Below are 21,774 nucleotides of genomic sequence, written 5' to 3'. Positions count from 1 at the left end.
ATTAGTAGATGTCTGGTATAGAGATTTTAAAGTTCTTACTTTCGATACTGTCCATGAACAAAATTTTCGTATCTCCAATAAAAAATTAGGCTTGTAGGCCAGGAGCTGTGGCTCACGCCTATAATCCCAGCACTTTGGGGGGCTGAGGCGGGCAGATCACCTGAGGTCAGGCATTTGAGACCAGCCTGGCCAACATGGCAAAACCTCATCTCTGCTAAAAATACAAAAAATTAGCTGAGTGTTGGTGCATGCCTATAATCCCAACCACTCAGAAGGTTGAGTCAGGAGAATCGCTTAAACGCAGGAGGCAGAAGCTGCAGCAAGCAGAAATCTCACCACTGCAAAGCCTGACCCAGTGTAGTTTTGGCCTTAATGAGCAACTAGATACATTTTAATTCAAATACTGAGGCAGCTAACCTATGCAGTCAGGGCTTTTACTTACAGTGAATTACTGGAGTTTATTTACATATAAAAGGATACATTTCAGTGCTTTAAATAGTTTAATCCCCTAGGTAGGTAAATAGTACTTATGTTGATTTCTTATGGCTACCCTAACAAATTAGCACAAATTGGTGCCTTAAAATAACACCACCTGATTCTCTTACTGGAGTTCTGGAGGCCGGAAGTCTGAAATCAGTTTCACTGAGCTGAAATCAACCAAGCAGATGATTGCCTCAGGGGACTCTAAGGAGAGTGTTTCCTTTTTCTCCTGGTACTCCAGCTCTGCATGCCACGCCTGCAACCTCTTGCTTTCATTCTCACACCTCTTACTTCCTCCTCTACCTACTTGCCTCCCTCTTAGAACGACCCTTGTGATTACCTTTAGAACCTACCCAAATAATCCAGGATAGTCCCCCATCTCAAGATTTTAATTTAATCACACCTGCAAGTCCTTATTGCCATATAACATAACAGTCTCAGGTTCCAGGGATAAGAATGAGACCATCTTCGAGGGGAGGCATTATTCAGCCTGCCCCAATGCTCATCGGATCCTATTTGCAAAGTGCACTGACAAAGACCTTCTTTTAGAGATAGCACAAAGAGAAACTTCAGAGCCCTGATAGTGAAGTAGGTGCTGGATGATCAGTGAAGAGGACCAACTCTGAGTCCTGCTCTTCCACGGCTGCAGAGTACGGTGGTAAAGAACATGTGGATCTGTTTTGAAATCCAGTTCTGATTTATTAACTGAGTGACCTTGGGCAAATTGCTTTACTCATCTGGCGAGTAATAAAACCTCCCAGGCAGGGCTGTCTCTGAGGTTATAAATGGGTTACTCTATGCAAAATACCTGGCACAGTAGGTGTTTTAAGAAATGACTGCCCTTCCCACCCCACCTCTCAGGTATGAAATGATGCTGGTCAGCTTTTTTAAACTTTTTTTTTTTTCCCCCTTTTTTCTTTTTTTTTTTTTTTTTTTTGAGATGGAGTCTTGCCCTGTCACCCAGCCTGGAGTGCAATGACACAATCTTGGCTCACTGAAACCTCCGCCTCCCCGGTTCAAGCGGTTCTCCTGCCTCAGCCTCCTGAGTAGCTGGGATTCCAGGCACGTGCCACCACACCTAGCTAATTTTTGTATTTTTAGTGGAGACAGGGTTTCCCCAGGTTAGTCAGGCTAGTCTCAAACTCCTGACCTCGTGATCCATCCGCCTCAGCCTCCCAAAATGCTGGGATTATAGCCGTGAGCCACCGCGCCGACTTTTTTTAACCTCCTAAAAGCAGAGAGCATCTCTCACATGTAAATGTATGCAGTTATAAGAGACAAGGTGCATGCAGCCCGCCCTCCTATTGGTTCTGTCCTAAGCTGGGAGAAGAACAGGGATTGGGGTGTAGAAAGCTCTGGGTCTCCAGATTGTTAGCTGGAATGGGGAGTAAAATTTCATGTAGAGAATGGCTTTGGGTATAAAGAGATCAAAGAGGGAAAAGAAGATGAAAGAGAAAATACGGGCTCACGGGACTTAGGAAGACAAGAAGGACCATTTGCATTCACCTCTAGAACCTGGGTATCACTCCGGACCATGTAGACATCTGTTCCTCAAGTGACAGAAAATGTCTTCATCCATAGAATCTAAGAAAATATTTTTATCATGGATAGACCTTTTTTGGTGAAAAAAAAAATCATAAATTTCAATGTCCCTATCTGTGAAATGGACATTATGAAGCATATCCCATCTTGCTCTAATTACATACAATTCGAGGTAATGTTTGTGAAGTGTTGTGGAAGTGGTTTTATGCTGTGCACATTGAAGCTGGCACCATAACCAATTATTGTTATAAGACACAGCAAGAAGAGGCAGTGACATTCACCCAACCTCAAAACACACTCCTCCTGGATCAGCCTGGAAGAAACAGGCAACACAGCTAGGAACAGGACTTTGCAGCAATAGAATGTGAAAAAGCACCCTAGCTCTCTCTGTGTAGCCAGTACAAAAGCCTCCTTCTTTAGGACACACGGCAAGCTCTGTGTGCATCTGCATCCAGCTGCCTGGAATGAAGCCCATCCTCCAACCCCCAACCTCTAGGTGTCTGTTTCAGCCACTCCTCCAAACCTAAACACAATTTCCTGTTTCTAAAGAAAATGGCTTAGAAATGGCTTCTGGGAGCCTCACTGCTCCCAGGGTACCCCGCAGCACCCTAGAAGTGAAAGGATCAGAATGAACCAGCTTGCTTCTCTTTCAGCAGCCAAGAACCAAGGGAAATCCACACCAGGATGATGCCCTCAGGCTTTGCCAGACACAAAAGCATTGTGAACCACTGAGTCTCCTCCCCACTCACAGGGCTCCCCACTCACTCGTTCTTGGGAGTGGAGTCCTGTTCTTAGTAACACAACAATTTCCTCCTATGGGTCAAATCTCAGTTTGCTTTTCTTTTCTGGCTTTGCTCCAGTTACTTTCTGGGACAGTCCTAATGCCAAGGCCTCAGTTTCTCCACATTCCTATTAAGAAAGGTATGCTCACTTGATCCCAGGCAAGTACAATTTGTATACGTACAATCTTCTAGGACAATGCCCTCATTTTGCAGACAGAGAAACTGAGGTCCAGAGAAGGGCAGTGGCTTGGCAGTGCCCACACAGGGGTTGCGTGTGAAGCTAAGTCTGACTCCAGCTCTGTAGCCATCAAATGCAAATCGAATCATCTCGGCACAGTCTGACTTCTTCCCTCACTGTTCTACAGTCTTTGTCTTGTCTCCTCAGCCAGGTCCTCAACTCCTCTGGGGCAGAGGCCATGGCTTGGCCTGCTTTCCTATCCCCTCAAATGCCCAGGTCCATGGCGGGATTCTGTGGTCACGTGCTGATTGGGAGCGCTGAGTGATGAAATGAACTGGCAGTTATGAGTCAGGAAGACGCCAGAGTGATCCAGACTTGAAGCAGGCACACATGAGCAGCTGTGGGTGGGGGCTCTGGCCAGCCGCCTACCAGCTGGGTGGCTTTGGACAAGTTTCTCAATTTCTCCAAGGCTCAGTTTCCCCAGCTATAAAATGGGCATCACAATACCCACTCCACGTGGTTTGCCGATTTAGTAAGATACTGCATGACATGCCTCATCAATATTAAATTATTTTTGTTGTAGTTGTCTTATTTTTGTAACGGGGGAGGGGTGGGTAGGATTACAAGGCACCAAGACGGAGCAGGAAAAGAGACCATGAAAATGTAATGGAAAGACATGGTCAAGCACAGGGACACCACCCTTGCCACCGCCCTTGAGACTGGGAAGTATCACAGGACTACAGCAGGGCCTGGTGGTTCTGGAGGAGAAGGTGAGGCAGAAGAAGGGGGAAGAAAGCAAAGCGGGAAGCCTTAAGCTCCTTCACCTGTAATTAGCCTGTGAACTCCACCCAGGCACCAAGGTGAAATGGGCAGAGCCACTCCTCCCATTTCCTCACACACCCTCCTGCCGCAGATTATCCCTGCAGGCAACTCCAAGGCAATAGTGCTTGGGTCGACCTGCCTTTCCAGCATACCTCTAGATGTGACTTCCCCAGACCACAGACCCCTCCCAGCAATTGATGCTACCCTGGAAGCTGGCTCCTCCAGGACGCCCAGATCATAATTGGCTACCTGCCCACCAAGCTTCAGCAGGGCCAAGGAGATAGGAAGGCCATGCAAGCCGCTGGTGAGGGGCAGGCCACTCTGCTGGGTGGAAACTGGATGGAGGCAGAATTCTCCTCTCACCCCTGGAAAAAAATAATGGCAGAGAGATGAAATGGTTGCAAGGTACTTTTAAGAAATCTATTCCCAGGAGTAAACAACCCAGGTACTAATGCCTAGATGTGCTCAGAAAACAGCTTCTGGCCGAATGGCCCTGGCTGACAGGTGAGGTTTGGCAGGTGGTTCTTCCAACTCCTAAAGCAGGCCCTCTCCCAGGTGTCAGTCCTGTGCCTTATACCTGCACTTAGTGAACCTCTGTTTGTCCCTGATAATAGGCAGTGAGACAATGATCACACTGGAGGGATCTGACATTTCAGTGTAGGCAGAATAAAGAGGGAAACCTGTAGGAGTGAGGAAATCAGCTTTGGGATCCAGAAGGCTTAGTTTTGGGTTCCAGGGGCCACTTTTCCATGGACTTTGCACATGAGACTCTGCAATAAGGGGCAGATGATGCAATTCATTTCAATAATTTAACACCAAAATGTTCTTCTCTAAGAAATGTGCAGGGCGGCTGGGCCCAGTGGCTCACACCTGTAATCCCAGCACTTTGGGAGGCTGAGGCCGGTGGATGACCTGAGGTCAGGAGTTCCAGACCATCCTGGACAACATGGTGAAGCCCCATCTCTACTAAAAAAAAAAAAAAAAAAAAAAAAAGAATTAGCCAGGGGTAGTGGTGGATGCCTATAATTCCAGCTACTCAGGAGGCTGAGGCAGGAGAATTTCTTGAACCCAGGTGTCAATGGTTGTAGTGAGCAGAGATCGTGCCACTGCACTCCAGCCTTGGAGACAGAACAAGACTCCATCTCAAAAAAATAAAAGAAAGAAATGTGCAGGGCATGTTCTAGGCCTTGCTTCTTCCATTCTCAGACCTCCCCTGGGAGTTTCAGGGACTTCACTTTGGCCAGCTGACTTTGAGTACATCCCATGTGCCTAGCAGTGCACCTGGTGCTAGGGACATGACCCAGAATACAAATAACTCCCCACCCTTAAGGAGCTCTCAATCTAGTGGGAGAGAAAATAATCATACCTATTTTACAGAAGAAGAAACTGAAACTATAAGATTCTGATAACATTAAAATATTCATTTGTTTTTTCTTTCATTCATTTATTTAGAAAATTTTTCTTGAGTCCACATGATGTGCCAGGCACTCCTTGAGGCACTGTAGGCTGATAAATGGGAAGGCTGGGCACCTTCTGCCCACATGAGACACCTTCACAGACAACAAATGTGTGGAACACGTCCTATGTACTTTGTACACAGAAGCCTTATGACTTTTGTCCATGTCACTTCAATTTCATCCTTTAAATGCCATTCAGTGGATAACTGGAAGCTATGATTGGAGTGTGTATAGGAAATACAGAGGTGTACACACACATGCTACTGAACCTGCTGCCCCAGATCTGAGAGAAGTACGGGAAGAAGGGTGGCTGGAGAATAATGTAAAAAAGTCATGTCCAAGCCAGGCGCAGTGGCTCACGCCGGTAATCCCAGGACTTTGGGAGGCCGAGGCAGGTAGATCACTGAGGTCAGGGATTCAAGACCAGCCTGGCCAACATGGCGAAACCCCATCTCTACTAAAAATACAAAAATTAGCCAGGTATGGTGGTGCATGCCTGTAATCCCAGCTACTCGGGAGGCTGACGCAGGAGAACTGCTTGAACCCAGGAGGCAGAGGTTGCAGTGAGCCAAGATAGAGAGATGGCACCATTGTATTCCAGCCTGAGGAAAAAAAAAAAAAGTCAAGTCAGTGGCTGAGAGTAGGCCACTGCCTATCTCCCCGAAGATCTCCAGCAACCCTGGGAGAGAGCACATCCGCACATCCGGAGCTGGGCTTTCAGGGGCCCGGGCTGCATCAGGCTGGAGGGAGTATGTTTTATGTGACAACCCGGGGTGGGGGAGCCCCTACTCTGGGAGTAGGGCCTTGAGGCTCTTGAATAAGGACAGCAGTTTATCAGCTTAAGTAATAGGCTGGTTCCTGCAGGAAAAGAAGACAGCATTACAGCCTAGAGTTCAGACTGAGCATCCAGCCTACGTCAAGAGAGGGTTAAGAGCAAAGACTTGAGATTTAGTCAGTTGGATCTGCCTGTAACTGTCAATGTGATCTTGAGGAAATCAGTTTATCTCTAAATCTCAGCTTTCTCCTCTGTAAAATGAGAACTGTGCATTGTCTCATAAGGTGTATATACACTGAATGCTGTGAATATTTGCAGAAATGCTCTGTGTAACATGATTGCCCTGTCTTAAGAACTCAGGAAGCTATTATCACCCATCACCATCGTCATTTTTTTAAAAACTACTGACAAAAGCACTCATGGGAAAGGAGTAGGAGAAGGTGGTAATGAACCTGACAGGAGACTTTTGTGGCTGCGGCAGGCTGGGGAAGAAGTGCTGAGGGAAGGCCACTCCCTATCTCCCTGAAGATCTCCAGCAACCCTGGGAGAGAGCACATCCGCACATCCGGAGCTGGGCTTTCAGGGGCCCGGGCTGCATCTGGCTGGAGGGAGTGTGCTTTATGTGACAACACGGGGTGGGGGAGCCCCTACTCTGGGGGTAGGGCCTTGAGGCTCTTGAATAAGGACAGCAGTTTATCAATCCTGTCTCGACCCAACCCCAGGAAGCTCTCCAGAAGAGATAAACTCATCCATCTCCCTTCCATAGAGCAGGATTTTTAAATTTTACAATAATTGCATGCTTTTCCTGTTTATGTAAATAAAGAGTAGCCATTTATTAGATTGGTGCAAACATAGAAAAGTCAAATCATATTTTATAATTACCTGAAGTTTCACTACCCAAAATAATCACCTTTCTTTATTCCAGATTATTTCCATGTATTATTTTTGTTTGTTTCCAACAACATAGACATCATCAGAATATAATTTTACTCTGTTTCTCACTTGACATTCCTTCATAAACTTTCTTTGTTATTATGGACTTCATATACACAGTTTTAAAAGCCTATCTTTGATTTTAATTAGATGGTATATCCTTCTCTGATCATTCCTGCAGTATTAGACTGTTTCCAATCTTACACAGAATGTCACATTAACATCTTTGTATTATAGCAAACGCTAAAATTTGAACCACTATCTAATAGTAAATTCTAAAATGATATTTATATAGTTAAAGGGCATAAACATGTATAAGGCATATAATTTAGAATATATAGATCAGGTATCTCAAAATGTTTTTCAGGGTTTTTTTTTTTCTTAGAGTATATGTCACACATATTCATTGTAAAAATGTTAAAACACAGACACAAGTACATGGAATGGAAAAAATGATTAATAATCCTGCCACCCCCAATTAATCACCTTGATATTTTCGCCTTTATTCCCTTCCTCCCACATTGTTCTGGGATCACTTTGTATATAAAAATTGTATTTTTCTCTTATTTTAACTTATTTCTCCACATCATTAAGAATCCTTCAAAAACGGCCGGGCACGGTGGCTCAAGCCTGTAATCCCAGCACTTTGGGAGGCCGAGGCGGGTGGATCACGAGGTCGAGAGATCGAGACCATCCTGGTCAACATGGTGAAACCCCATCTCTACTAAAAATACAAAACATTAGCTGGGCATGGTGGCACGTGCCTGTAATCCCAGCTACTCAGGAGGCTGAGGCAGGAGAATTGCCTGAACCCAGGAGGCGGAGGTTGCGGTGAGCCGAGATCGCGCCATTGCACTCCAGCCTGGGTAACAAGGGCGAAACTCTGTCTCAAAAAAAAACAAAAACAAAAAAACAAACAAACAAAAAAAAAAAAAAGAATCCTTCAAAAACATGATTTTTAGCTACTTCCAAATGGCCCATTATGTATGTATATCCAAATTTATCCTTTATTGGTGGTTATTGGGGGTTTTACCCAATTTTTCACTATTATAAATGACACTAAAGCAGATGCTAAAAGGTCACCACATTTATGATGAGGGCCTTAGTGGAAGTCACAGAATTACAGTTCTTGACACATGCACCTTGAGAGATTCACTTACCCAGGACCCTGCAACTAATCTCAAGTGTATCTATATACTCATTTTACAGAGGCAGTATCCTGCCCTTAAAAGAATGGGAGTGGAGGCCAGGCAGCTCACACTTGTAATCCCAGCACTTTGGGAGGCTGAGGCGGGCAGATCACCTGAGGTCAGGAGTTCAAGACAGCCTAGCCAATATGATGAAATCCTGTCTCTACTAAAAATACAAAAATTAGCTGGGTAATCCCAGCTACTTGGGAAGCTGAGGTGTGAGAATCACTTGAACCTGGGAGGCGAAGGTTGCAGTGAGCCAAGATTGTACCACTATACTCCAACCTAGGCAACAGAGCACAATGCCATCTCAAAAAAAAAAAAAAAAAAAAAAAAAAAAAAAAAAAAAGAGAGAGAGAGAGAGAGAGAGAATGGGAGTGGCTTGTGCAAGTTCTTCACAGATCTGGGACATATCAAAGAAAATAACTGGAAACCTAATGTGTTAGGTCCAAGGTTCTTCCCCACATGATTCAATGAGATCTTCTTATTCTGAAACATTTCTGGGTTTTGAGTACTGTGAATGCTAGAATACACACTGTGATGATATGGTAGGGGGGGCCTAGGGAAGACTGATCCTTTATTCAGTATCAGCCTGAGGGAAGGGAAAGTCTCTTCTGGTGTGTCACAGGTCTCCAGCTTTGACTGTATTCTGTCCAGCACTGGGATGACAATGGATAAAGCAGGCAAGCCCTAGACTTGGACTCTGGCTAAGTTCAACAACAAATCTATTGGAAGAATGGAGAGTACATGATCAAGGAAAAAGCTGAAGGAGCAGAATTCTCGGTAGCAGGAATTCATGGACAGCAGTCATAGTTAGCAGCTGCTGGGATGAAAGAATTCCGTTGCTCTGCATTCTGGTTCCAAGCAGAGAGCAACAGATTGGCCAGACTGAGTCAAAGGAAGATAACCCCCAGACTGTGTTCAGTGGGGTCTGGAGACTTCCTCTGGCAACATTGTGCAGAAGAAGGAAAAGGTTTACAAAGACAAAATTGGACGAAAGGGTCTACACAGACAAAACTGGACGACTACTATGCAGACATTAATTAAAGTTTAATCAGGCAGTAGAGGTGAGTCTTTTCTCCAGCAATATTCAGTCTCTCTGAGGCAAGCTCAAAGAAAAGCAGATCACTGAGATTGAACAAGGTGAGTACTTTGGAATAAGGAGCTTATTCGAGCAATTAGAACTTACACAATTGTAGGAGGAGCCAGGGAACTAAGAATCCAAATATGAAACTGAAGGATCAGAGAAAAGCCACTAACCGGCCATGCACTGGAGCACAGCCAGGCACCTGCAAGCTAAGTGGAAGCTCGCCACATTCAGTTGCTGGAAGAGGACTGCAAAGGGGGCTGGTGTCAAAGTCCATAGCAGAGTGCTACTGCTCAGAATTCACACCAAAGTACCTGGAGATGGGCCTGAGGTCACTGTTGCTCAGCAGATCAGCAGCTGGGAAGAGACCCAGCAAGGGAAACAGTCAGTGCACTCTGGAATCTCTGGCACTCCTGTGTCTACCCCTAACCAAAGACAGACACCAGCCTGGGTGTCTTCCTCTAATCAATGACAACCTTCAGAATAATGGCTGCTGTTTCTCCTTAACTCCCAAATCTTGCATAGTTTCACTGTTGGCCAAATTCAATCCTGAATCTTTCAGAGAAAGGGATCTGGGACACAGTTCCCAGTGTAAAGAAGTCATCAATAGAAAAACATGGCATGGTGAGTATAATGGAAGAAAAGACAGACAAAGGAATTTAGGGTATTTTCAGGGGAGTGAAATTATGATGAGAGATCACAGAATCCAGAATAGAGAAATCCCATACATTGGCAGTATCAAGGTCAAATACACTGTGGGTAGTAGAGTCAGTGAGCTGTACGTGTAAAAGATGACAGAGTGGGATGCTTGAACTTGAGATATTGGATTTTGGATATTGTGACATAGTGACCTGTGATAATGAGGTGTAAGGTGGCTAAAGTGATGGAGACCAGGGCATTGGAATATCTGGGTGCAGTGGCTAGGAGAAAGTCAATGAGTCTTGAGTTGGTCTTCAGTAAACATGGGGCAGCAGCCAGTAGACTGTTAAGCACAGCAGTGAGGACGGGTGAAGGTGAGGGGAAAACTCCACCCTTCTGAGAGGCCTGCAGGGGAGCCAATGTCCTGAGGGAGAGCCAGATTTCAGGTAACAAAAGCAAGTGGTAGGAAAGAGAGAATACAAGGCCGGGTATGTGGCTCACACCTGTCCCCACAGCACTTTGGGAGGCTGAGGTAAGAGGATTGCTTAGGGCCAGAAGTTTGAGACCAACTTAGGCAACATAGTGAAACCCTTGTCTCTACAAAATATTTAAAACTTAGCCAGGTACGGTGGGTGTGCCCTTGTAGTCTCAACTCCTCAGGAGGCTGAAATAAAAGATTTGCTTGAGCTCAGATCAAGACTGCAGTGAGCTGTGATCCCGGTGCAGCCTGAGCAACAGGGTGAGACCTTGTCTCTTTAAAGAAAAAATGAATACCAGAGAATGTGCTAATCACTCCGTAAGTGCTCCAAGAGAGGGCAACAAAATGTGCAATCCTCCACCCCATAGGCGGCGTGGGAGGTTGAGTCAGGTTAGGGATTACATTAGGGCTCCCCATTTTCAAATGTCAGAAATCCAACTCAAGCTAGATTCAGCAAAAGAAAATAGAATGTGTTTGTCCTTATAACTGGAAGTATAGAGTAGGCTGCTTGCTGGCTTCAGTGCTGATCAGCTCAGGGACCCAAGCCACATCCTCGGACGGCTCTCTCCTTCAGTCTCTCTGCTCTGTCATCCTCTGTGTTGGCCTTGCTCCCAGGCAGCCTCTCCCCACACAGCAGCAGAAATTTCAGCCTGTGCCACCCATGGTGGTTAGTGAGGCTGCATCTCTAGCAGTCACTCTGGGTGGGCAGAGCCCACCATAATCACATGTTGGCAAGCAGAGAAGTGGTCCTTCAATGGAAAACTGCTTGCTGACATCAAGAGGAGTGCAGGACCAGGTGTGGTGGCTCATGCCAACACTTTGGGAGGCCAAGACAGGGGAATGCTTGAGCCCAGGAGTTTAAGTCCAGCCTGGGCTACATAGCAAGACCCCATCTCTAAAAAAAAAAAAAAAAAAAAAAAATTTAAACTTAGCCAGGCATGGTGGCACGTGCCTATGGCAGGAGGCTGTCTTGAGCCCAGGAGATCAAGGCTGCAGTGACTGTGCCACTGCACTCCAACCTGGGTGACAGAGCAAAACACTGTTTCAAAAAAACAAAAGAAGGCCAGGTGTGGTAGCTCACACTTGTAGTCCCAGCACTTTGGGAGGCCAAGGCCAGCAGATCATGAGGTCAGGAGTTCAAGACCAGCCTGATCAATATGGTGAAAACCCTTTTCTACCAAAAATACAAAAAAATTAGCCGGACATAGTGATGTGTGCCTGTAGTCCCAGCTAATCAGGAGGCTGAGGCAGGAGAATTGCTTGAACTCAGGAGGTGGAGGTTGCAGTGAGCCGTGATCGCACATTGTACTCCAGCCTGGGCAACAGAGCTAGACTCCATCGCAAAAAAAAAAAAAAAAAAAAAAAGGAATCCAGGGTACTGGACAGGCATAACATCAGAGGATACATCCCTCATCAGACAGACACATAGGTTGGGGATGAGAGTGAAGGTGATACTGAGTCACTCCAGAGGCTGGATTTGGACTTCTGCTGGTCACTGAGGAAGACAGGGATATGAGGCAAGATGAGGTTGGCCCTGGCTTCTTAGGGGAACCCTCAAGTCACCCCTGAGTACCTGGAGAACCAGGGTGGGGCTGTGGTCACAGCACCATCTAGTGCCATGTCATGGTGTAGCCAGGAAGCCGAGGGGCAAGATGCCCCCATGACACTCCTTTTGTTCCAAACACAGTGGTCTATGAAGAGCAAGGAGCCACTTGATAAATATTTGAAGACAGCGGGAACGTTTGAGGAGAAAAAAGGAAGATGTGGGAAGCAGAAAAGTTTCTTTTTAAAGTTTCCTTTCTTGTTAAAGAATAAATGTGCTAATAACTTTGTTAAGCCCTATCCTATGTACCTGGTTAGATATGACATGCTTACAGGCACGTAGTACATTGTATGTCCTTGTACTTTAACCAAAATATCTGTGCTGGACGTGTTCACAGGCATGTCCCAGCTCTCCATTGCTTTTACCTGTTTAGAAAAGTTTTAAGTTGTTAGCCAATCAGGTTTTAGTTTAGATTGTGAGGTCTGGCTCCAGCCAACAGAGATCAGACACAGCAGTAACAACGACCTCAAATGCGTAAGAGATATATTTGTCTGATTTTCCTTTGTTCTTTGTACTCTCGTGGCAAGGTGGCTAGCAAGAGTACCCTTCCTGCAGTGCAGGAAGTAAAAATTGCATTGCTGAAAGATCCTTTGTCTCAGTGCTAATTTTTCTTTGTGGCACCGAGCATCTATTTCCAACAGAAGGTATAATAGCAGCTCTTGGCAATTTGAAGGACTGACCTCTGGGAGAGGGATGAAACTCACAGAACTAGCACCCATGAGGGAAGCCAGAAGGAATTTGGGGTGAATGATGACAACTAGAACTGTCTAACAAAGAAATGGGCTTTCTTCAGAGGGAATGAATTCCCATCCTTCAACGCGTTTAAGCTGTGATTTGGATGCCTTTGGTCAAAGATATGATATAAAGATTCCTATATTGGGTGCAAGATAAAACCACAACACTTCCAGATTAGGAAGGTAGCTTCCAGATTATAATTCTATGAGTTATTCATAGCCTGAGGAGGAAATTATCCACCAAATGGTACAGTAGCTAAGTGTTGTCTTCAGTGTCCTTTCACTTCCCTTTTAGGGCTCCTTTTTCATACTTAGAAGCTTGAAGTTTTCATGAGGTTCACTGGCTCTATTTCATACTTAGAAACTCGAAGTTTTCCTGAGGTTCACTGGCTCCCAGGATTGCCTTCTAGACATAATAATTTTCCTGTTGCAAAATTAGTCCTCTTCTTCCCATAAAAACTTCTAGAGTCTGACACACAGTGTACAATCAACAAACAGTCCAGAGGTAAACTTGCCTCTTGAATGTCAGAATTTGAGAAACGGAACCCTGTTTGAGGAGCTATAAACTTAATTATAAACAGACCATGTCATACATTTTTATTTTATTTATTTTTATTTATTTATTTATTTTGAGACAGAGTCTCCCTCTGTTGTCCAGGCTAGAGTGCAATGCTGCGATCTCAGCTCAATGCAACCTCCACCTCTGGGTTCAAGCAATTCTCCTGCCTCAGCTTCCAGAGTAGCTGGGATTACAGGCACCTACCACCATGCCCAGCTAATTTTGTATTTTTAGTAGATATGGGGTTTCACCATGTTGGCCAGGCTGGTCTTGAACTCCTGACCTCGTGATCTGCCTACCTCAGCCTCCCAAAGTGCTGGGATTACAGGCATGAGCTTCCACGCACAGCCGATCATACATATTTAATCACTTTTCATTTAGTAGCTTCTGTGTTCACTGTTAAATGTCTTCCTTAATCTTGTTTCCTCCAATCATTTTGTTAGACACTGTGGGCAGGAGTTTTATAATATAACCTTCTGAATCCTCCACAAAATTTGGTGTTTCAGTAATAGAATAGGTGATGAAAATCAATGTCTGCAAATTCCATTTGTGAGTTTGGTCCTCAGCATAGAAGATGTCAGGTGCTGTGATAGATCAGAATGTGTAAAGGTGAATGAATGGAGCTCCAATTCATCTGGAATAGAAGTGAGATACAAAGCACCTACTAAGTGCCAGAAACCGTGCCACACACATGACACAGCATTATTGCATTTTACTCAGGCAATTTCATGAGGCAGGGATTTCTAGTTTCATTTTATAAACTAGAAATTTAGGCCCAGAGAGGACTTTGGCTAGAAAATAAGAGCCAAAACTCAAGTTCAAGTTAGTATGCCTCTCCTTTTCCTATAAACAAATAAAATAAATTACAGACAAATCAGTTTTTTGTTTTTGTGTTTGTTTTTGAGTTTTGTTTTTGAGACGGAGTCTTGCTCTGTCTCCCAGGCTGGAGAGCAATGGCCAAGTCTCGGCTCACTGCAACCTCCGCCTCCCAGGTTCAAGCGATTCGGCTGCCTCAACCTCTTGTTGATTTTTGTATTTTTAGCAAACACGGAGTTTCACCATGTTGGCAAGGCTGGTCTCGAACTCCTGACCTCGTGATTGGCCCGCCTCGGCCTCCCAAAGTGCTGGGATTACAGGCATGAGAGTTTTTACTGGAGAAGGCGCCCGTTTCCTTTTGGGAGTCCCCAGAAACAACAAAAGGACCACATTTTCCCTAGGATTGGATCCAGGGAATGAAGGAGCAAAAACTTCCTAGTTTAGTCCTGATGGATACTCCAAGGGAATCAGGCAAAACAGGGGCAGGAGTGTCTGTGTCTGATCCGGTAGAACTCTTGTCACCTCCCTGTCCCTGGTCATAGAGGCACCTCTGGACGGCTTCCTGGCGCCTTGCTGCGCTGCGGCGGAGAGCATGAGCTCGGACACCATCTAGTGGTGAGTCTGAGGCTTCATCGGAGGGCTCAAAAGATCCGGTGCCAACATGCGTTCCTGATTTGTGAAAAGCTAGGATTCAGAATCAAAGAAGAGTTGGGATTCAGAGTCAAATGCAATGGGTCCTGAATCGCAGGTCAGAACCCATCGTGACATCCCAGAAGAAAGCCACTTGCTGCCAATGTTGCGCTCAGATCTATATCCCAGAGCTCAGTGGCCTCTCTCCACCCGTACCCCTAACTTGCAGGCTTCTGGGAGAGATGCTCTCCTTATCCTTGTCTGTTTTATGCTTCCATTCATGTTAGTCACAAGTGGAAAAAAAAAAAAAAGGCCTCATCTAATCAAGTCTTGCAACTCCAAGACACCACACACACACACACACACACACACATACACACTCACACACTACAACTGTGGCAGGGTCATTCACACAGCCTCTCCAGGGGAACTTTTGCTACATACAAGATCTAGACAAGCAAAATCCAACAGCCTGGGGAGGCAGATGGACGACGCCCACCAAGGAGAAAGATGTCCATGCAAAAGGATGTCCTGCAAATGGGGCCTAGGAACCAGGGACAGCCTCCGCAGGTCCACCTTGAAGGCCTCGCTCCTGCTTTCATCCCCTCTCTCTGCCTGATGTCATGCCACGTCATGCCTCTGCCCTAGCCCCACCTTCCTACAGTGGCAGGCATTTGTGCCAAGCTTGAAGAAGGAAGGCAGGCCTGGCCTTGGGGTCACAGGTGATGGACAGCCAGCCTGCATGGTATCCCAGAGAGCTTTCTCTCAATGCATCCAGATGATGAAGAGTTCTCTGAGCACATACTGATTTTTAGCCTTGACTCACCCCATCTACTCACTTGTTCTACAAGTGGATAAATAATGTTATGTGTTCCATGGATGCATATATATATATATATATATATATATATATATATATAAATTTTTTATTTCTATAGGTTTTTGGGGAACATGGGTAAGTTATTTGGTTACATGTTATTAAGTTATACAAGTTATTAAGAACATGAGTAAGGTATTTGGTTACATGAGTAAGTTCTTTAGTAGTGATTTGTGAGATTTTGGTGCACCCATCTCCCGAGCAGTATACACTGAACCCAATTTGTAGTCTTTTATCCCTCACCCAATTCCCACCCTTTCCTCCTGAGTCCCCAAAATCTATTATGTCATTCTTAGGATGCATATATTTTTAATTAAAAAAATACATTCCCACTTTAGGTCTTGTAGTAGCCAGAATAATCCCTCTCCCCACCTCTCTCCCTCCCATGCATGTCCCTGATCTAATTCTTGGGACCTATAATACATTACCTTACATAGCAAAGAAGATTGTACAGATTAAGGTTAAGGACCTTGAAATGGGGAGATTATATTGGATTACCCAGGTGAGCCCAATGTAATCACGTTAGTCCTTTAACATCAGAGGACTTCCGAGGCTTTAGGAAGAGAGAGTTGACCATTGCTGGCTGCAAAGACGGAGGAAGAGGGCCAAGCAGCAACCAAGGAATGATCTCTGGAAGTTGGAAGTGGCAAGCGTGGTCTCTGGAAATTGGAAGCGACAAAGAAGCAGAAGCCCGCTAGAGCCTCCAGAAAGGTATACAGCCCTGTGGCTGGTGAGACCCTTGTAGACCCATGTCAACCTAAATGTAAGGTAATAAACTTGCATTGTTTTAAGCCACTAAGTTCGTGACAGTTTGTTAGAGAAGCAATCAAAGCTATTAATAGAGGTCTCACTTAGGCTTTATGATCTCACAGGTTCGTTTACTATCAAAGCAAGAACTCCCTGGAGCTATGCTACCTCTCAGAGACTTTGCATGATTGTAGGACACATTTTTGGATTTTGTTTCAGGACCTAAGGGGAAAGGCATCATTTCTGTTGATAATCTATTGTATTACTCAGAAACCAGAAGATCTACTCTGTTCACCTAAACGAGATGGTCGCTAGTGCTTCTGGTCTCCAGTGAAAGTCTTCAGGCCCTTCAAAGAGTTTCTCAGTTAGGGGCTTTTGGAAGTGGCCCCTATGCCTGTCATGGTTAACTAGGACACATTTAGAGAGAGATGCACAAATATGTTCTGTAGAGAGGGCAAACCCTTAAGAAATATACATTCAACCATAAAATTGTCCACACCTCCTAAATGCAATAATTCCATTCTTGGTAATTCATTCTAAGGCACTTAAGTCCAAAGATGCTAAAAAAAATGTGTATGCAAATTTTTATGATAATATTATCTACAACAATAAAAACAACAAAGGAAACAGCCAAAATTCAAACTAAATGAAATCTTTAATAAACGACAATTCTGTGCTGGTATGGAACATTAAAAATTACAATTGTTTATACTATAGAAGTACAGAAAATGTTCCTGTTACACTCAATGAAAAGAGTATATTAAAAAATAGCATTCAGGCTGGGTGTGGTGGCTTAGGCCTGTAATCCTAGCACTTAGGGAGGCCAAGGCAGGTGGATCGCTTGAGGCCAGGAGTCCGAAACCAGTCTGGCCAACATGGTAAAACCCCGTCTCTACTAAAAATACAACAATTAACTAGGCAAGGTAGCGAGTGCCTGTAATCCCCAGCTACTCGGGAGGCTGAGCCAAGAGAGTCACTTCAACCCTGGGCAGCAGAGGTTGCAGTGAGCCAAGATCATGCCACCGTACTCCAGCCTGGGTGACAGAGCAAGACTCTCTCAAAAGAAAAAAAAATAGCATTCATTCAATAATTATTTATTGGCCACATATATGTATCAGGTATTGCACCGAGCACCAACTAATGAAAGGGCACCAAAATAAATATATTCACTGCCCTTGTAGACTAAAGTATGCCAACATGGCAAAAATGTAAAGTGGGCCGGGCACAGTGGCTCACGCCCATACTGCAATCCCAGCATTTTGGCAGGCCGAGGCAGGCAGATCTCAAGCTCAGGAGATCAAGACCATCCTGGCAAACACAGTGAAACCCCATTTCTACTAAAAACACAAAAAATTAGCCAAGTGTGATGGCACACACCTGTAGTCCCAGCTGCTTGGGAGGCTAAGGCAGGAGAATCACTTGAACCCAGGAGGCAGAGGTTGCAGTGAGCTGAGATCACACCACTGCACTCCAGCCCAGGCTACAGAGCGAGATTGTCTTAAAAAAAAAAAAAAAAAAAGTGAAGTGATCTATTCAGGTGGCAGATAATATACTAAAAAAGCAAGCAAGTTGTTTTGTTAGAGTATGGTTAATATTCTACTTAATCTCCTTACATTACCTTTTCAGTTATGATAATCATATTAAAGTACAGAGCAGGAAGAAACATAGACCTCTAGATCCAAGTCATGATGCAGTGGACTCCCCACTGGGGAAGCCAGCCCTGAACTCATTGTTTAGAAACACAACAAACAACAACCTCTTCCCCAGCAGGGGAGCAGGAAGCCAGCCGTACACACAGGTCACTCCCGGAGTGGGGGCAGGGGGTCAGCTTTGGGAGGCCACCTTTGTGCCTGAACTGACACCCTCTGTGTATCTGGGAAACTTTCACAGAACTGACTAAGCATGGCCCGGAAAGACAGCAACTCCTGTCTCTACCTGTCCCCCAGGTGTTGAGAAGGTAACTATGAAAGCAGACATGCAGACATGCTGCCATGCTCATTGTTTTTATGCTGCTGTTAGTGTGGGGAAAGCCACATGCACTGGCCTCCATCTCCCTGTGTGCAGTAGCACCATCTCGGCTCAGTGCAAACTCCACCTCCCGGGTTCAAGTGATTCTCCTGTCTCAGCCTCTCGAGTAGCTGAGATTACAGGTACCTGTCACCATGCCTGACTAATTTTTTTATTTTTTAGCAGAGACGGGGTTTCACCACGTTGGCCAGGCTGCTCTTGAACTGACCTCAGGTGATCCACCCCAAGCACCAAGTAATGAAAGGGCACCAAAATAAATATATTCACTGCTCTTGTAAATTGAAGCATGTCATAATGGCAAAAATGTAAAGTGATCATGCTATGCGTGGTGGCTCATGCCTGTAACCCCAGCACTTTGGGAGGCCAAATCGAGCAGATCGCCTGAGGTCAGGAGTTCGAGACCAGTCAGGCTAACATGGCAAAATCCTGTCTCTACTAAAAATACAAAAAAGTTAGCTGGGCGTTGGGAAGTAGAGACTGAGGTGAGCTATGACCATGCCACTACACTCCAGCCTGGGCAGAATACCCTGTCTTGAAAAAAGAAGAAAGAAAGGAAAGAGAAGGGGAGAGAGAGAGAGAGAAGACATCACAGAAAAGGATACTAGATTGAGAAGGCACACCCGATTCTTTCTCCCTAATTCCCACTGAAATGACAAGAAAATATAAAAACAGAGTTCAACCTGCAGCATCCTAGTGGAAAATGCACCATCCAAGTCCAAAAACTCTAAGGATTTTCCTGCTTGACACACAGTCACATTGGATCAGAATATTGGGAGGATAGATAAAGCTTATCTCTGGATCACTCACTGCTTTCTCTCCCTTTTCTGTCTGCAATTTTCAGTGACTTTGCAGGGTGGCAAGCCAAGAAACAACCTCTCTCCCAGATTCCATCAGTCTTCATAGATGTCTATCTCTGATCGAGACAGAAACTAGTATCATTCATCCATTCACGAACCACTTAGCAAACATGCTTTGAGTACCTCCTGGATGCCAACCTCTAAGCAACCTTGTAGCACTGCCAAGCACTGTGGAGGGCACTTACATAGTCTCCATCTTCAAAGAGCTTAGAGTCTAATGGGAGAGGCTATGGAAGCTAAGATGTAGGCCAATGACCCTATTCGAAGCTAAGAAGGATACTGACTATTCTGGATAACAAAATATAAATTCCAAAGATTCTGACAGATAAAGCTGCCAGCCTCACATGAACAACATGAAATATAATTCAATTCCATTTAAGTAGACTTTATTGAGCATCTACACTTAAAAAAAAAATAAAGCATGGATTTTAAACAGAAAGAAGTTTGGAGACAGGGCAAAGGTAGGAGCATCTCTGCAACAGGAGGGTGAAACCTATTCCTGCTGATGGAGGAGCTAGACGAGTCCTCTTAGTTCTGCAGGGCATGAGAGTAACACACGTTGTTCACACAATATGTGTTTGTTGAATTGAACTCGTTTGTTGCAGGCTAGGAATACACGAGGAATAAAATGGTAGCAAAGATAAACAACAGTTATACCAAACGATGGCACCGAGAGGGAGAGAGACTTTGTCACCAGTCGGGTATGGAACAACTCATGAGAGTGCAACTTCTGAAGGGCAAATTGAGGAGTGAATTTTCTAGATAGCCAAAAGAGGGGAGATTATTCCAGGCAAAGGAAACCTGTAGGTACACAGAGGTATGAAAATAAGGCACATCTGGCCGGGCGCGGTGGCTCACACCTGTAATTCCAGCACTCTAGGAGGACAAGGCGGGTGGATGGTTTGAGGACAAGAGTTCGAGACCAGCCTTGCCAACAAGGTGAAACCCTGTCTCTACCAAAAATACAAAAAAAAAAATAGCAGGGCATGGTGGCAGGCACCTGTAATCCCAGCTACTTGGGAAGCTGACAGAGGAGAATCACTTGAACCTGGGAGGCGGAGGTTGCAGTCAGCCAAGACTGCACCACTGTACTCCAACCTGGCCAACAAGAGCAAAAACTTCACTAGAAAGCAGGCAAGGATCACAGGAAAGAAGGGGAGGGGAGAATAATCCCATCTCTACTAAAAATACAAAAATCAGCGGGGTGTGTTGGCGCACACCTGTACTTCCAACTACTCAAGAAGTTGAGGAAGGAGAATCGCTTGAACCTGGGAGGTGGAGGTTGCAGTGAGCTGAGATCGCGCTACTGCACTCCAGGCTGGAGTGAGACTCCTCAAAAAAATAAAAATAAAAAGATCATACTGGATTAGGGCCAGCCTTAAATCTAATATGGCTGGTGTCCTTATGAGAAGAAAGAAACTTAGAGACCCAGACACACAGAGATAACACCACGTGACAACAAAGGCAGAGACCAAAGTGATGCCTCTACAAGCTGAGGAAGGCCAAGGATGGCCAGCAGCCACCAGAAACTAGGCAGAGGCAAAGAAGGACCCTCCCCTAGATCTTTAGAGATAGCACGGCCCTGCTGACACCTTGATTTCAGGCTTCCACCACCTAGAACTGGAAGACAATCAATTCTCCTCCTTTAAGCCACTCAGTTTAGGGCAATTCGTCACTGCAGCCCTAGTATGTAATACACGAAGATACATGTTTTCGTATTATCCAATATTTTTCTTTCCTAGCTCTTATCAATTACATATGAATTATCTGGAAATATGAATGGTGTGATCATATATACTAGTCTGGCATTTTTTTTCTCTCTCTCTCTGAGACAGAGTCTCACTCTGTTGCCCAGGCTGGACTGCGGTGGCATGATTTCCGCTCACTGCAACCTCTGCCTCCTGGGTTCAAGCAATTCTCCTGTCCGAGCCTCCTGAGTAGCTGGGATTACAGGCACAAAAAGCCACCATGCCTGGCTAATTTTTGTATTTTAATAGAAATGGGATTTCACCATATTGTTAAGGCTGGTCTCATACTCCTAACCTCAAGCAATCCACCTGCCTCGGTCTCCCAAAGTGCTAGGATTACAGGTATGAGCCACCACGCCCGGCATATTCTGGCATTTCAGTAGAGCCCTCTTTAAGAAAGACTATCATAACCCGGCCATGCTCAGTGGCTCACACCTGTAATCCCGGAACTTTGGGAGGCCAAGGTGGGTGGATTTTAAGGTCAGGTGATCAAGACCATCCTAGCCAACGTGGTGAAACCCTGTCTCTACTAAAAATACAAAAATTAGCTGGGTGTGGCAGCACGCACCTGTAGTCCCAGCTACTCAGGAGGCTGAGGCAGGAGAATTGTTTGAACCTGTGAGACAGAAGCTGCAGTGAGCCGAGATGGCACCACTGCCCTCCAGCCTGGGCAACAGAGTGAGACTCAGTCTTAAAAAAAAAAAAAAAAAAAAAAGAGCCGAGCATGGTGGCTCATGTCTGTAATCCCAGCATTCTGGGAGGCCAAGGCAGGTAGATAACCTGAGGTCTGGAGTTCAAGACCAGCCTGACCA

The 21,774-nt window shown here is 45.1% G+C and overlaps 1 protein-coding gene across 2 annotated transcripts in view; it reads right to left on the bottom strand.

Annotated features, from left to right (window-relative positions):
* Positions 1-21,774, bottom strand: part of SLC25A37 (solute carrier family 25 member 37) — a 108,288-nt gene that overhangs the window by 84,945 nt on the left and 1,569 nt on the right. The gene's annotated exons all lie outside the window — the stretch shown is intronic.

The sequence above is a fragment of the Saimiri boliviensis genome, chromosome 13 (assembly GCF_048565385.1).
Source record: "Saimiri boliviensis isolate mSaiBol1 chromosome 13, mSaiBol1.pri, whole genome shotgun sequence".
NCBI classification, from domain to species: Eukaryota; Metazoa; Chordata; class Mammalia; order Primates; family Cebidae; genus Saimiri; species Saimiri boliviensis.
This window is presented reverse-complemented; position numbering and strand designations above follow the sequence as displayed.